Source organism: Dipodomys merriami, unplaced genomic scaffold (assembly GCF_024711535.1).
Source record: "Dipodomys merriami isolate MVZ:Mamm:240054 unplaced genomic scaffold, mDipMer1.0.p SCAF_48, whole genome shotgun sequence".
In the NCBI taxonomy this organism is placed as follows: Eukaryota; Metazoa; Chordata; class Mammalia; order Rodentia; family Heteromyidae; genus Dipodomys; species Dipodomys merriami.
In genome coordinates this window covers 3,544,530-3,561,275 of record NW_027206046.1, presented here as the reverse complement: position 1 = coordinate 3,561,275, position 16,746 = coordinate 3,544,530, and the positions used below count along the sequence as shown (strand labels likewise).

The window sequence follows — 16,746 nt, the reverse complement described above, 5'->3', positions numbered from 1 at the left end:
TGGTTTATTGGAGATAAGGGTTTCACAGACTTTCCTGCCTGGGCTGGCTTTGCTTTGAACTGCGATCCCCAGATCTCAGCCTTCTGAGTAGCTAGGATTATAGGCATGAGCCACTGGTGCCCGGCTTGACTTCACTGTTGTTTTTTCTTCCTTGCCATCTCATCTGACCATTCATTAAATTAGCTATCTTGCCATTTACCTGCCTGTTTCAACTGTGCTATTTCAAGCCTTTGTACTGTGTCTAGTACTGTAATTATCTCATGGTTATGCTCTTTATTTCATACTATATGCTCCTGCTATAATTTAGTTTTATTCACTTACCTGATATTTATTGTGTGCTTCATGTGCTATGCCAGACATGATCCTTGTTGTATTGGGACCTGTAGTCTAAAAGAGTCAACTAATGAATGTATGATTTCCAACTAAAGTGCTCTGAAAGAAAAAAAAAAACAAATCTGTCTCTAGATGAGTATGTACCAAAGAAACCTACCTTAGACTTTAAAATTTATGTGTGTGTGTGTGTTTAAATGTGTATATATATATATTTTTTCTTTTTTTGAGGAGGTCTGGTACCAAGGCTTGAACTGAGGACCTCATGTTCTTGCTAAGCTTTCTTAGTCTTGCTTGTGCTGTATCACTTGAGCCAGATCTCTAGTCTTGTATTTTGCTGATTAGAGATGCAATTTTTTTTTTTTTTTGCACAGGTGGCTTTGAACTGTGGTCCCCCAGGTCTTGAGTAACTAGGATAAGGGGAGTGAACCACCAGTTCCCTACTAAACAAGTGAACATTTCATTTCTTGCTGAAAAACCACTAATATCTCCTGTGGCCTACATGGGCCAGTTCAAAATTCTTCAAGTCCTGATCAAAGCTGGCCTTCATCAATCAAATTTAAAATATTTTTCACTCTATCTTTTTACAACCATCTTTTCAGCTTACCTCTTTGTTAGTTTTTTTTCCCCCTATTGCAATGTATTTCAATGCTTCCAAGGCATTAAATCCCCAGATACAATTCTTCCTTCAAACAAGCAAAAAACTTTACCATGTTCTTTTTTTTTTTTTTTTTTTTTTGGTCCGGTCGTGGGGCCTGAACTCTGGGCCTGCCTGGGCGCTGTCCCTCAGCTCTTCAGCTCAAGGCTAGCGCTCTACCACTTGAGCCACAACGCCACTTCCGTTTTTTTTGTTGTTTTTTGTTTTTGCTTATGTGGTGCTAAGGAATCGAACCCAGGGCCTCATGCATGCAAGGCAAGTGCTCTACCACTGAGCCACCTTCCCAGCCCTTTACCATGTTCTTGAAGCTTTTTTTTTGGGGGGGGGGTCCGGTCATGGGGCCTGAACTCTGGGCCTGGGCGCTGTCCCTCAGCTCTTCAGCTCAAGGCTAGCACTCTACCACTTGAGCCACAGTGCCTCTTCCGCCTTTTTTCTTTTTTGCTTATGTGGTGCTGAGGAATCGAACCCAGGGCCTCATGCATGCAAGGCAAGCCCTCTACCACTGAGCCACCTTCCCAGCCCCATCTTGAAGTTTTACTTACTCCCACTTTTTCCCACTCACGATCTTCATAATTCATTTTACCTTCCTTTCTCCTCCTTCTCTCTCTCCCTTTATCTCCTCTCTTCCCCTTAAGATCCCTGTTATAAGCCAGGTGCTGGTGGCTTACACCTGTAATCCTAGCTACTCAGGAGACTGAGATCACAAGATCACGGTTCAAAGCCAGCCTTGGCAGGAAAGTCTGTAAGACTCATATCTATTTAGCCACCAGAAAACCAGAAGTGAAGCTGTGGCTCCATATGGTAGAGTGCTAGCCTTGAGCAAAAGAAGAGCTCAGAATCAGTCCCAGGCCCTGAGTCAAGCCCCAGAACTGACAACACACACACGCACACACACACACACGCACGCACGCACGCATGCACGCACGCACGCACGCACGCACACGCACTCTTTGTTGATTGTGGGGCCTGAACTTGGCCTGAGCGCTGTCCCTGAGCTCTTCAGCTCAAGGCTAGTGCTCTACCACTTGAGCCACAGCACCACTTCTGGCTTTTTCTGCTTATGTGGTGCTGAGGAATCGAACCCAGGGCCTAATGCATGCAAGGCAAGCACTCTACCACTGGGAACACAACACACACAAAACTCAACATTTTTATCATATATTGTCTTAAATTTAAATTATTTGTGAATGTTTCCTCTTCTGTTATTCTAAACTCGGTAATCTTTATTCCAACTTTGGTTCATACATTTTTTTCCTTTTCTTGTACTAGGGCTTAAACTCTGGGTCTGGGCACTGTCTCTGAGCTTCTTTTGCTCAAGGCAAGCACTCTATCTTTTGAGCCACAGCTGGTTCATATGTTTTATCCCATACTAAATACTAGACAGATGTAAAAGCCTTAAGAAATCTTTGAGCCACAGCACCACTCCCAGTTTTCTGAGTGGTTTATTGGAGATAAGAGCCTGCCTGGAGTGGCTTTGAACTGTGATCCTCAGATCTCAGCCTCCTCAGAAGCTAGGATTACAGGCGTGAGCCACTGGCACTGGTAGCTTTTTCTGTTTATGTGATACTGAGGAATCGAACCTAGGGCTTCATACATGCTAAGCAAGCACTCTACCACTAAGCCACGTCCCCAGCACTTCCTTCTTTCCTTCTCTTCCTTGCTTCCTTCCTTTCTTTCTTTTTTTTTTTTTTTTTTTTTTGTCGGTCGTGGGGCTTGAACTCTGGGCCTGGGTGCTGTCCCTCAGCTCTTCAGCTCAAGGCGAGCGCTCTACCACTTGAGCTACAGCGCCACTTCCGGTTTTCTGGTGGTTTATTGGAGATAGGAGTCTCACGGTCTCTCCTGCCCGGGCTGGCTTTGAACCGCGATCCTCAGATCTCAGCCTCCTGAGTAGCTAGGATTACAGGTGTGAGCCACCAGCGCCCGGCTTATTTTTATTTTTATTTTTTGTGCTCAAGTCTAACACTCACTTTGAGGCACAGTTCCACTTCAGTTTTCAGGTGGTTAACTAGAAATAGGAGCCTCATTCATGGATTTTTCCTTCCTGGGCTGGCTTTGAACTGTGATCCTCAGATCTCAGCCTCTTGAATAGCTAGGATTACAGGCATGAGCCACCAGTTCCCGGTTAGCTTTTCTTATTTACTTCTGTCATTCCATAAAAATTTATTGGGATATCTATTATATGTGAGACTCTGTTCTGTTTCAGATGTATCACTGAATAAAATAGATAAAACTAAAACCAACAACAACAACAACCCTCAATCTCATAGATTTTACATTTTAGAAGGAGATAGAAATAATAATTTTATAATATTAAGAGCTTGATAAATGATGCAAAAGGAAAAACAGAGCAAGGTAAAAGGGCATTAATAGTGTGGAGGAGGGTAAGTATAGGAGGTTGAGAGGGTTACAGCTTTCAATTAGATTGGCTAGTACCAGTGTGATACTGGGCAGTTAGGCACTCCCCCTGGAGTTTGTGGATGCTTTTCTGTCTAGCAGAGAGAAAGAGGCAGTGTCTGCAGTTGTTCCCAGTACAGCTGACACTGAGGGGAAATAGCTCCTCATTGTGTTCCTTTCTCCTGGCTACTTCTCTAGCTGGCATTCCTGGAAGTTAATCAGGGTGAAAATTGCAGTCAGTCATGTCTGGAAGCTTCCTGAGTAGCTGGGACTATAGGCACATGATCCTGCAGTGCAATCTCCATATTCCTATAAATAATAAACATCATATTATATTCTTTTGCCTTCTCCTTACTGAATTCTCTTAATATGTCACACCTTTTGATGAGATCAACACTTATTTATTATATTGACTAAATATTCTTTCTCAGCCATTTCATATACTATTATGTTTTGGGGCAACTTGTCTCCCTTAGATTTTTTTTTTTTTGGTCAGTCATGGGGCTTGAACCCATGATCTGGATGCTGTCCCTGAGCTTTTTTGCTCAAGGATAGTGGCTCTACCACTTTGAGCTCAGCTCCACTTCTGGTTTTCTGGTGGTTAATTGGAGGTGAGTCTCCTGGTTTCCCCTGCCCAGGCTGGTTTTGACCTGTGATCCTCAGATCTCAGCCTCCTGAGTAAGTAGGATTACAGGCTTGAGCCACCAGTGCACAGCTTCCTGTTATTTTTCTAAGTAACACTAACCTGCGAAGATGGTACCATAGTTCCTTTTACATAAACTGCTGCTTTATGATACCTCAGTTGTTGCTTAATGGTAGAGCCCAGAGCTCCATCTTTTTTGTTTTGTTTTTTGTTTTTTGCCAGTCCTGGGTCTGAATCAGGGTCTGGGCATTGTCCCTGAGGGTTTTTTTTTTTTCTCTTTTTTTTCTTTTTTTCTTTTTTTATGGTGGGGCTGGTACTCTGGGCCTGGGGGCCTGTCTTCAGCTCAAGGTGAGCACTCTACCACTTGATCCACAGTGTCACTTCCATTTTTCTGGTGGTTTATTGGAGAAAAGAGTATCACAACTTGCTTGTCCGACTGGCTTTGAACGTGATCCTCAGATCTCAGCCTTCCGAGTGGCTAGGATTACAGGTGTGAGCTACTGGCACCCGCCATCCCTGAGCTTCTTTTACTCAAGGCTAGCATTCTACCACTTGAGCCACTAAGTACAATGCATATTGATCACTGTCACCCCTTCCATCATTCTCCTCCATCTGTCCCAAATCTATCCCAGCTTACCTGTGTACATTTCACATGTGTATACTGAATATTGTGGCTCTTCATTTACCCTTCCTGTATTTCTTGCACAAATCTTATATATATCCTGGGTGTGTGTGTGTGTGTGTGTGTATGTGTGTGTGTATCAGCCATAAAAAAGCACAATACAACACATTTCTAACAATGCAAGATTCTTCCACATGTCAGTCAATATCCCCTTCAGAGGGCTGAGAAGGTGGCTCAGTGGTAGAGCGCTTGCCTTGCATGCATGAGGCCCTGGGTTCGATTCCTCAGTACCACATGAGCAAAAAGAAAAAAGCTGGAAGTGGCGCTGTGGCTCAAGTGGTAGAGCTGAAGTGCCCATAACCAGAGTTCAAGCCCCACAACCGGACCTAAAAAAAAAAAAAAAAAAAAAAACAACAACAAAAAATATCCCCTTCAGACACAATTACTTTTTCTTTTTTTTTTTTTTTGTCAGTCTTCGGGTTTGAACTCAGGGCCTGGCCTCCGTCTCTGCTCTTTTGTACAGCGCCACTTCTGGTTTTCTGGTGGTTAATTGGAGATATGAGTCTCATGGACTTTCCTGCCCTGGTTGGCTTTGAACCTCAATCCTTAGATCTTAGCCTCCTGAATACATAGGATTAAAAGGTGAGCCACCAATGCCCAGTAAGATATAACCCCCTTTTAGGTTAAGAAACATCTGTTGCTTCCTAAGAGTTGGGTAGATTTAGAATACCTGATTTGTGGACTAATCCTGCTCTGGAAGTGTATAGGTGAGAATGAAAGCAAAGATAGTACTGGAGCAGTTACTTTTTAAGGAATGTGAAATGTGCCTAAACTTCCCCTAGACTTTGTTATATTGTTTTGAGACAGGGTCTTAAGCCTGTCTTAAGGTTGTCTTGGAACTCACTGTGTAGCCCAAGCTGACATCTAACTGATTCTTCTGCTGGTACTCAGATTACCTAGGTAATGTGCTTGGTATGTGCTTACCCCCCCCCACCTCTGTGTGTGTGTGTGTGTGTGTGTGTGTGTGTGTGTGTGTGTGTGTGTGTGTGTGTGTGTGTGTGTGTGTGTGTGTGTGTGTGTGTGTGTGTGTGTGTGTGTGTGTGTGTGTGTGTGTGTGTGTGTGTGTGTGTGTGTGTGTGTGTGTGTGTGTTGGTGAGGATCAAATCCAGAGTTTCATGCCTCATCAATGCTGGGCAAGTACTCTACCACTGAGCTGTAGTCTCAGACTTCCTTTTTTTTTTTTTTTTTGGTCAGTCGTGGGGCTTGAACTCTGGGCCTGGGCACTGTCCTTCAGCTATTCAGCTCAAGGGGAGCACTCTACCACTTGAGCTACAGCGCCACTTCCGGTTTTCTGGTGGTTTATTGGAGTTAGGAGTCTCACAGTCTTTCCTGCCCGGGCTGGCTTTGAACCTCGATCCTCAGATCTCAGCCTCCTGAGTAGCTAGGATTACAGGTGTGAGCCACCAGCGCCTGGCTTTCCTTTTTTTTTTTTTTTTTAAGTTGTTCCTGGAGCTTGAACTCTGGGTCTGGGCAGTGTCCCTCAGCTCTTCAGCTCAAGGCTAGCACTCTAGCCCTTGAGCCACAGTGCTCACTTATGGCTTTTTCTGCTCATGTGGTGCTGAGGAATCGAACCCAGGGCCTCATGCTTGTGAGGCAAGCATTCTACCACTGAGCCACTTTCCCAACCATCCCTTAGACTTTTTTTGTGGGTGTGTGCCAGTCCTGGGGCTTGAAATTGGGACCTTGGCTATGCCAGAGTTTTTGTGTTCAATGTTAGTATTCTACCACTTGAACCACAGCTTCTTATTTTGGCTTTTTGGTGGTTAGAGATAAGAATCTCAGGGAGTTTCCAGGCTAGCTGCAAACTGTAATTCTCAGATCTCAGCCTTCTGACTTCACAGGTTCACGAGTATGAACCACTGGCATTCCAGGTCCCTTAGATTCTTAATGAATTCTGCATTCTTTATCTTACAGAAAAAAAACCAATAGATTTCAGTATATTTGAAGACCTACAGGTAATTGAGAGAGTTTATTAGTAGTGGCAAATCAAGCTAAAGGAAGAATAGGGAAGAAAAGTCCCAGTTGGTACTACTACTTGGTGAAAAAACTACTCATTTATTAACTGAAATATTTATTGAAGGCAAATTATGAATTTAGTACTTTTCTTCAGTGGTGAGCAGAAGACTGAAGGTCTTACACTCAGGGTTCTTGTTGTCCAGTTGAGAAAACAGATGTTAATCACATAGTCAAATACACTGGAGAAGGAAAATGACACAGGATATGCTGAGGGTCTGTTGGATGAAAGCCATGATGCAAAAAAGGTAGAGTAGTAGGCCACAGAGTGTGGAAAAATAGACAAGGATTAGGTACACTTTTTTTGGTTTTGGTTGTTTCTTTTGAGACAGAGGCTTACTGTGTAGCGTAGGCTGGCCTAGAGCTTTGAATCCTTCTGCCTCCTGCATGTACTGCCAAACCAGGCAGGGTTAGTTAAATATCTTTAAGGATGCATGTGAATTAGACTCTTTATGGCTGGTGTAGACATTAAGAATTTTCTTTTGTTTCCGTGGCTTTACTATAGTAGTCCTTATGTCAGATATCTGAAAGGGGAGATGAAGTCTAGAATGAAAAGGTAATTCCTTATATTTTCTGAAAAATGCTAAGTTTTCCCTCAACCTGTGAACTTGTCTTTTTTTTTTTTTTTTTTTTTTTTGCAGTTGTGGGGCTTGAACTCTGGGCTTGGGCACTGTCCCTGTGCTCTTCAGCTCAAGGTGAGTGGTCTCCCACTTGAGCCACAGCACTACTTCCAGTTTTCTGGTGGTTAATTGGAGATAAAAGTCTCACAGACTTTCTTGCCCAGCCCGGCTTTGAACTGCGATCCTCAGATCTCAGCCTCCTGAGTAGCTAGGATTACAGGCATGAACCACCGGTGCCGGTCTAACCATATTTTAGAGATGACAAGTTGAGATATAGAAAAGCTAATGCTTTGACAGAACAGGCAGGTTTCTTAGATCTGTTGATTCTTAGCTATCACCACTATTAGGGGGAGTTACTGATGTTTGAAATCAAGGCCTTGTGCTTGCTAGGTAGGTGTTCCACCACCTGAACTACATCCCCATCCTCCCCCTATTCACCTTTTTCTCCTGAAAATTTTTCTTTTTGTTAATATTTAGAAAAACTGTACAAAGGCTGGGAAGGTGGCTCAGTAGCAGAGTGCTTGCCTTGCATGCATGAGGCCCTGGGTTCGATTCCACAGCACCACATAAGCAAAAAAAAAGCCGGAAGTGGTGCTGTGGCTCAAGTGGTAGAGCGCTAGCCTTGAGGTGAAGAGCTGAGGGACAGTGCCCAGGCCCAGAGTCCAGGCCCCATGACTGACAAGGAAAAAAAAAAAGTACAAAGTTTGGCTTTGGGGGGGCTGGGAAGTTGTCTCAGTGGTAGAGTGCTTGCCTTGCATGCCTGAGGCCCTGGGTTCGATTCCTCAGCACCACATAAGCAAAAAGAAAAAAGCCGGAAGTGGTGCTGTGGCTCAAGTGGTAGGGCACTAGCCTTGAGCTGAAGAGCTGAGGGACAGCGCCCAGGCCCAGAGTTCAGGCCCCACGACCGGACCAAAAAAAAAAGTTTGCCTTTGGGGATAACAATTTAATTATAGAGGGCTATGTAACCCTCCAGTTAGAAGAGGAAGAAGTGTAACAGCTTTTAAAAAGTTGTTTACTTTAGAAAATCATTACCTTTTGCTTCTCAGCCCACTTAGAACACCTATCTTAGTAGCTTTTGTAGGGGATCGGTTTCACCAAGTAAGTCCCTGTAGAGTTGGGACTGAATTATTTACTGATTCAGTATGCTGTCTAACTAGAACAGAACAGTTTTGATAAACACCAAGGATCTAAACCTGAGCCCTGTTGAGAAGCATTGTACTAGTGGAAATGTCAGTTGCTCTTGTGAAATGAAACAGGTCAAGTCTCATAATCCTTGCCTGAAAGTAGCAGCCTTTAAGGACCATACAACTATTATTCATGAACTGCTGTATATGAGGATGTGGAGACAGAGATGCTACAATGTTACTCCTCTGTCTTATGTGACACATGCATGGTCAGATGAACCAGGCTGAATTGGACTTGTTCTCAAATTGGCCGTAATTTTATTCTTTATCTAATCTCATTGGCAATATAGGCAGAGAGCTATGGTACTTGAAGAGATGACACAGTTCCTTTGTTACTGTAATTAATGTAATAAATTAAGGGAGAGGCCCAAAGGGAAGTTGATTGTTTCTTGTTAGAGCCCTAGGTGGAAACCCAATTGATTAGTGAGCTGCCAGGAAGTGTGGCAGGTTGAGAGGGAGATGCCTGTTCTTCCAGCTGGCTAAGCTGAAAGTCACTGAGGATGGTTTACATGTTGTACTACTTCACCTGAGGCTACTGAAGTATAAAGAGATTTCAGAGCAGCATCTGGAATTCAGAGGGGATGATACAATGTGAAATTTTGCTGTCTCCCATTGGTTTATTTACAGTACTTCTAGGGCATCAAACCCCTGTTGAATTTAACATAATTTAGATTTGAAGACCTGTCCTGGCAGTGGGATGTGCAACCTAGGGAGATTGGAAGAATTGATAAGGAGGAGATAGTCTAGAAGTTAAAACCTTGAGCCTTGATCTGGGAATGTGGCTTAGTGGCAGAGTGCTTGCCTGGCATGCATGAAGCCCTGGGTTCCATTCCTCAGTACCACATAAACAGAAAAGGCAGCAAGTGGTGCTGTGGCTCAAGTGCTGTGGCTCAAGAGTGTTAGCCTTGAGCAAAAGAAGCTCTGGGACAGTGCCCAAGCCCTGAGTTCAAGCCCCAGGACTGGCAAAAACAAAATAACAGCAACAAAAACTTGAGCATGGCATTTTTTATTGTTTATATTTATTTGTTTGTTTATTTTGCAGTACTGGAGTGGGCAGTTGAACCCAAGGTCTTATGCAGCTAAACAAATATTCTGTCACTTATCTATACATACCTCTATCCCACCCCTGGGAGATTTTTGAAGCAATATGTAATCTTTCTGTCAATCTATATTTTATTTATTTTTGTTGGCTTGAACTCTGGGCCTGGGTGCTGTCCCTGAGCTCTTCAGTTCAAGGCTAGCACTCTACCACTTAAGCCACAGAGACACTACCAGTTTTCTGGTGGTTAATTGGAGATAAGAGTCTCACAGACTTCTTGCCTGGGCTGGCTTTGAACCATGATCCTTAGATCTCAGCCTCCTGAATAGCTAGGATTACAGGCATGAGCCACCAGCACCCAGCCCTTGTCAGTCACTATAGAGTAAGATTTTATGAACCACATCTGAATAGGAATAGTCTTAGCAGAAAGGCTATATCATTGAGTTCAGAGAAAGGATTACTATTTCCTTTCATACTTCAGATGACTGTCAGTACAATATGCAATTTCTTCTTCCTTTTTTTTTTTTAAATTAGGTCTGATTCTGGTGGCTAACACTGGTGATCGTAGCTACTCAGGAGGCTGAGATCTGAGGATCACAGTTTGAGGTAGCCCAAGCAGCAAAATCTGTGAGTCTCTTCAGTTAACTACCAAAAAAGCCCAAACGACAAAAACAGAAGTAGGCTGTGGCTCAAGTGGTAGAGCATTAACCTTGAGCACAAAAGCTCAGGGACAGTTCCTAGGACCAGCAAAAAACAAAAAAATCTGTGTTTGTGTCTGTATCTGGGTGTAAGCATGTATGCATACACTTAGACTGAGGTTTGAACTCAGGGTCTAGATGTTGTCCCTGAGCTTTTATGCTCAGGGGTAGTGCTTTGTATCACTTGAGCCACAACTGCACTTCTAACTTTTTGCTGGTTAATTGGAAATAAGAGTCTCACAAACTTTCCTGACCAGCTGGCTTTGAACTGAAGATTATAGGTGTGATCTACTGGTGTTTGGTTTTACTTTTCTTTATACTTGTAACAAGTACAACTTAAACAGCCCTCTTTTAGTTCAGATACCACAACATATAACTATTTAGCTCATTGTATATTTTTTGTAGCTTTAGCATATGCTTATAACATGTTATAATGTTATATAACATGTTAGCATATGCTTATAACATGTTATAATGAGAAAACTAATGTTTAATAGAGAAACTTGATTAATGTATAGAAATTTGAATTCAGAAATTACATCTCTTAATTCTGACTTAATGTTCTCTTTACTATGTAAACTTTCTTAGAGTTGAGTATAGGGTATTTTGTCCCCCTTCGACATGTGGCCTTTGGAAGGGAATGTCTATGTAAATAGTCCTAACATCTATATTTTATGCATGTGACCTGAGTTTTGCAACCAGATTATATATACTTACACGTAATTGTCTCTTGCTCAGGCCAAAGCCATTTAAGAAGATTTACCAAAACCTGTAAGAAGAGAAGGCAGATAATTTACAGTACAGCAGCATTGCATACCATATTTGTTGCTTAGACTGGATGGTCTTTGGGGTAGTTACCAATTAAAGGAACTATCTCTTTGAGACCTTCTATGATGGATATATATGTCTATCTGGTTGGAAAGACAACTGCTAGTTTCATTGTTATGCTTGAGTATAAGTAGGGCTCCATGACTGATTTTGCCCTTTGAGTAGGGGCAAGGCAGAAAATTCCTTATTTTCACTTACCCTTCTAGAAGAGAGACATTTGTGATAGATGACTGAAAAAGGCCATTAGTAATCTGAAATATGTAATTTATAAATGTGGGCCTAGTAGTCCATGAACTGAATTTAGGTTCCACAGAGTTAACTGAGATCTGAACTTTAGTTGTTACGGTGTGGTTATTTTTGAACATTAATGCTTTGGGTGAGTACAGAGTATGGAGCACAGTTGTCATGATCTGTTGTGGTCCCTTGGACAAATTCAGAGAGGAGTGCCTTGGTGATGAGGTGCAGGAACAAAGCACAAATAGGACTGACACTATAGTGGACAAGTGATTCTGAAGTCTGGAGGATGACTTCTAAATAGGGAAGAGGTGTACAATTAAGCAGAAAAGAAGGAAAGAGTCTTTAAAGGGGTGTATTCAAACTATAAGTGCCTTGTAAGAGTCTCTGTAAGAAATTGGTTGTCCTGATTCTGCACTTCCCCCATTTATGGAAGCAAGAGATCACTGCTTTTCATTTCCATCTACTGTATTAGTTATCTTACCTCCGAGGTTGAGCATCTCTACAATGACCTGTCAGAGAGTTGATTGCTGTAGGGAACACAGGGGAAGTGGTTTGGCTGCCATAGCCAGGCTGATTAAAGAATCTGTGGCAATTTTATAGTTTATCCCACCAAAGTTATAGACTGCTTAGTCTGGAATAGGGGTTTCTGCCAAGTCATGTGGTTAAAAAGTTTTATATATATACATATATATGTACATACATACATATGTATATACACATATATACATAAAAGGTTTTTTATATATACACATATATACATATATGTATATATATATATATATATATGTATAGCTTTAAAAAATAGGACAAGGGCTGGGAATGTGGCTTAGTGGTAGAGTGCTTTCCTGGCAAGCAGGAAGCCCTGAGTTCAATTCTTCAGTACCACATAAACAGAAAAAGCAGCAAGTGGTGCTGTGACTCAAGTGGTAAAGTGCTAGCCTTAAGCAAAAGAAGCTCAGGGACAGTGCCCAGGACCTGAGTTCAAGCCCTAGGACTGGAAAAAAAATAATAGGACAAGAGTTCTCTAAAAGCGTATCACCACTAGATACATTTTATTTGTATCGTGGCTGCAGAGATTTGAAGTAGTTTTCTAGTAGAGAAAGAACTTTTTGATAGGTACACTAATAATAGAATGCTAGGTTTGAAAAAGGTGGTAAGCATATCAAGATAAATCCTATAACACAGGGATCTTATGCATTTATTTGACAAGTGACTTTGTCTTTGTATTTCAGTAATAGACATGATTTTATTAAACATTATGGGTCATTGTTGGAAGTCTTAGGTTACTAAATTTTTTTTTTTTTTTTTGTCGGTCGTGGGGCTTGAACTCTGGGCTTGGGAGCTGTCCCTCAGCTCTTCAGCTCAAGGCGAGCACTCTACCACTTGAGCCACAGCTCCACTTCCGGTTTTCTGGTGGTTTATTGGAGATAGGAGTCTCACGGTCTCTCCTGCCCGGGCTGGCTTTGAACCGCGATCCTCAGATCTCAGCCTCCTGAGTAGCTAGGATTACAGGCGTGAGCCACCAGCGCCCGGCTACTAAATTTTTTCTGAGTTGAACTTCTTTCTGTAACTTCTACTCCCTGATAGTTTAGACTTTCACTATCACAGAGTAACTTTCTTCCGTATTGCGGCCATTATATATTTGAAGTTATCCAACCTATCTCCCTCTTTTTTTTTTTTTTTTTTTTTTTGTCAGTTGTGAAGCTTAAACTCTGGGATTGAACACTGTCCCTGCGCTCTTCAGCTCAAGACAAGCACCCTACAGCTTGAGCCACAGTGCCACTTCCAGTTTTCTAGTGGTTTATTGGAAATAAAAGTCTCACGGACTTTCCCACTCAGGCTGGCTTTGAACCAAGATCCTCAGATCTCAGCCTCCTGAGTAGCTAGGATTACAGGCTTGAGCCACAGGCACCCGGCCCTATCTCTCTTTAGTGTTCTCCTTTCCTGTCTAAACATTTCCAGTTTCTGAGACCTTTCCTCTTATAAAATGGCCTCCCAGTTTTTTACCATACTATACTCTCTAGGACACTTTTTTTTTTTTTGCTGGTCCTGGGGCTTGTACTCAGGGCTTGGGCTCTGTCCCTGAGTCTCTCTGTATTCTACCAATTGAGCCACAGCACCACTTCTAGCTTTTTCTGAGTAGTTTATTGGAGATAAGAATCTCACGGACTTTCCTGTTCCAGCTGGCTTTGTACTCAGCCTCCTGAGTAGCTAGGATTTAACAGGCATGAACCATTGGTGCCTAGCTTCCAGGACAGTCTTGTTTTGTGAATTTTTACTTAAGATATGGATGCTGGGCCGGGCGCTGGTGGCTCACGCCTGTAATCCTAGCTACTCAGGAGGCTGAGATCTGAGGATCGCGGTTCAAAGCCAGCCTGGGCAGGAGAGACCTTGAGACTCCTATCTCCAATAAACCACCAGAAAACCGGAAGTGGCGCTGTAGCTCAAGTGGTAGAGCGCTCGCCTTGAGCTGAAGAGCTGAGGGACAGCGCTCAGGCCCAGAGTTCAAGCCCACAACCGACAAAAAAAAAAAAAAAAAAAAAAAAAAAAAAAAGATATGGATGCTGGATATGAGCACAGGCTATCAGGTATTCTTTTTTTGTCTCCAACTCCCTTTTTAGAAAAAGCACAATTTGTGTGTGTATATGCACGTGTGTGTATGTGTGCATGTATGTCCTGGGGCTTGAACTCAGGATCTTAGCACTGTCCCTGAAGTTTCTCACTCAAGGCTAGTGCTCTGCCACTTGAGCCACAGCTTTACTTCTGGCTTTTTGATGATTAATTGGAAATAAGAGTCTCAAAGACTGGGGCTGGGAAGGTGGCTCAGTGGTAGAGCACTTGCCTTGCATGCCTGAGGCCCTGGGTTCGATTCCTCAGCACCACATAAGAAAAAAGCCGGAAGTGGCACTGTGGCTCAAGTGGTAGAGCGCTAGCCTTGAGCTGAAGAGCTGGGGGACAGCGCCCAGGCCCAGAGTTCAGGTCCCACAACCGGACCAAAAAAAAAAAAAAAAAAAAAAAGTCTCAAAGACTGCCCTGCCCAGTCTACTTTGAACTGTGATCCTCAGATTTCCTCCTCCTGACTAGGGTTACAGGCAATATGAAGTTATTTTAATAGCTTAATTACATGCTGATCATAGTACAGATCTGGAGGATACTTAGAATAGTGTGGATTGTGCACTAAACCTAGACATAATTGCAGATATTACAGAGGTGACTTGGGGAAGAACTATATACAGTTTAACATTTCTGTCTTAGAAATGCTTTAAGCCACTCAAAGAATTATTTTCAATACCATGCTGCACTTCCTAATTCATGTTTTATTTGTTGTTGTATTCCTAGCATCTAGTTCAATTCCTGTCACATAGTACACAATAAATTTTTAAAATTCAAATGGCTTCTTTGTGGGGGTTGGGTGGGGATACTAGGGCTTGAACTTATAGCCAGGATACTGTCCCTTAGCTTTTTCTGCTCAAGGCTAGCATTCTACCACTTGAGGCACAGCTCCATTTTGTTAGTTAATTGACATTTTGGTACTTAACTGGAGGAAAGAGTCTTACGTACTTTCCTGCCTGGACTTTTCCTGCTAGGGCTGGCTTCAAACTGTGATTCTCAGATTTCAGCCTCCTGACTAGCTAGCATTAAAGGTATGAGGTGCCCCTCCCCCCTTCAAATGGTCAGTCACTCTTGGAATCCAGGTGTTCTTGGCTTCTAATTGAGAATTCCAAACAATTCATTGTAAATTTAAGAATCTTGACCATCCTGGCTCTTCAGGGATTATGTTTCCTTATTTTTGTGGGTAATGTTTTATTTTTCTTTCTCACCAGTCCTGGGACTTGAAGTCAAGGCTTTGAACACATATTTGGCTTTTTCACTCTTGACTGATGCTCTGCCCCTTGAGTCACACTCCACTTTGGCTTTTTGCTGGTTAATTGGAGAATCTTGCCCATTTGTCAGTCTGGGCTGTCTTCAAATCTCCATTCTCAGATCTCAGCCTCCTGACTCAAGGCATGAGCCATCCAAGCCTGGCAATGTTTTATGTTTTTATTTTATTTTATTTTCATTGTTCCTACATCTTGTCTCTCTCTCCCCCCCCCCCCCCAACTTCTTACTCATCCTGTAAGGAAGATCTAGGTAGACTTCATATTTGCTAATAAATGGTAGTTGATTGTCCATTGACAGTAAGCTTTGTATTGAGCTTTGGGTGTATTTTATTCTCAGATCTACACTAAGTTACAAATTAATGTGCATACTTTCCTCTCTTAAACCCCAATTGTTAGCAAGGCATTCATTTGTTCACTTCTACTCTCCTTGCCCCAGCACTCTGGTTTATTGACACTATTCTGAGGGAGTAGGTGAAAAAGCACAATTTGTCTTGTCTGTAGTACCTGTAGCAATTACCTGTTAGCCACTTGGCAGGATACATTTTGACACCACTAGTTTGTTCTTTCAACTCAATTATCTTACAGAAGTTTATTTTCTAAATGAGTGTAGAAAGATAATATACAAAGGCATTAGTAAAACTGAAACTCTTAGGCTTTATCTTGGATGCAATATGCTTTATCTTGGATGCTGTTTGTTTGTTGACTGTCAAGTTTTTCTTTCTCTCTGGCCAGTCCTGAGGCTTAAGCTCTGGGCCTGGGTGCAGTCCCTGAACTCTTGCCCTAAGCTCCTTTTGCTTAAGGCCAGCTTTGTACCACTTGAGCCACAATACCACTTACTTCTGGCTTTTTCTGTGATTAATTGGAGTCTCTGGGTCTTTCCTCCCCAGGCTGGCTTCAAACTGCAATTCTCAGCCTCCTGAGAAGCTAGGATTGTAGGTTTGAGCCACTGGCCACCTGGCTGTCAGGTTTTTCAGGCAGTATGCTTCCTAAGCCTCATGGCTCAGGAGCAAGGCCGTATTAATACTCCCTTGTCTCCCCCTTTTTTTTTTTTTTGGTTGGTTGTGGGGCCTGAACTCTGGGCCTGGGCGCTGTCCCTCAGCTCTTCAGCTCAAGGCTAGTGCTCTACTGCTTGAGCCACAGGGCCACTTCCAGCTGTTTCTGCTTATGTGGTGCTGAGGAATAGAACCTAGGGCCTCATGCATGCAAGGCAAGCACTCTACCACTGAGCCAGCTTCCCAGCCCTTTGCCTCCTTTTTAAGCCAATCCCTGTTCCATGTGATGGAGTCCTGGTATTTGTATAGTGCCATCAATTTTATTTATATATGAAAGTGGAGAATTATCCTACATCCTGGTGGTAGATTTTTGTGGTGGTCTGTTTTTTTTTTTTTGGTTTTGGTTTTGGTTTTGGGTTTGGGTTTTTTTGGTCAGTCATGGGGCTTGAACTCTGTGCTGGGCGCTGTTCTTCAGCTCTTCAGCTCAAGGCTAGCACTCTACCACTTGAGCCACAGCACCTCTTCTAGTTTTCTGGTGGTTTATTAG

The 16,746-nt window shown here is 42.7% G+C and overlaps 1 protein-coding gene across 3 annotated transcripts in view; it reads left to right on the top strand.

Moving 5' to 3' along the window:
* Znf609 (zinc finger protein 609) overlaps window positions 1-16,746 on the top strand; it is a 165,958-nt gene that overhangs the window by 12,897 nt on the left and 136,315 nt on the right. The window contains exon 1 of one of the 3 annotated variants that reach the window (XM_069995179.1): window positions 10,170-10,190. The exons of the other annotated variants lie outside the window; for them this stretch is intronic. The gene's annotated coding sequence lies outside the window, so the exon portion shown is untranslated. Of the gene's footprint in view, window positions 1-10,169; window positions 10,191-16,746 lie in introns of those variants that run through there. 3 annotated transcript variants of the gene reach the window in all.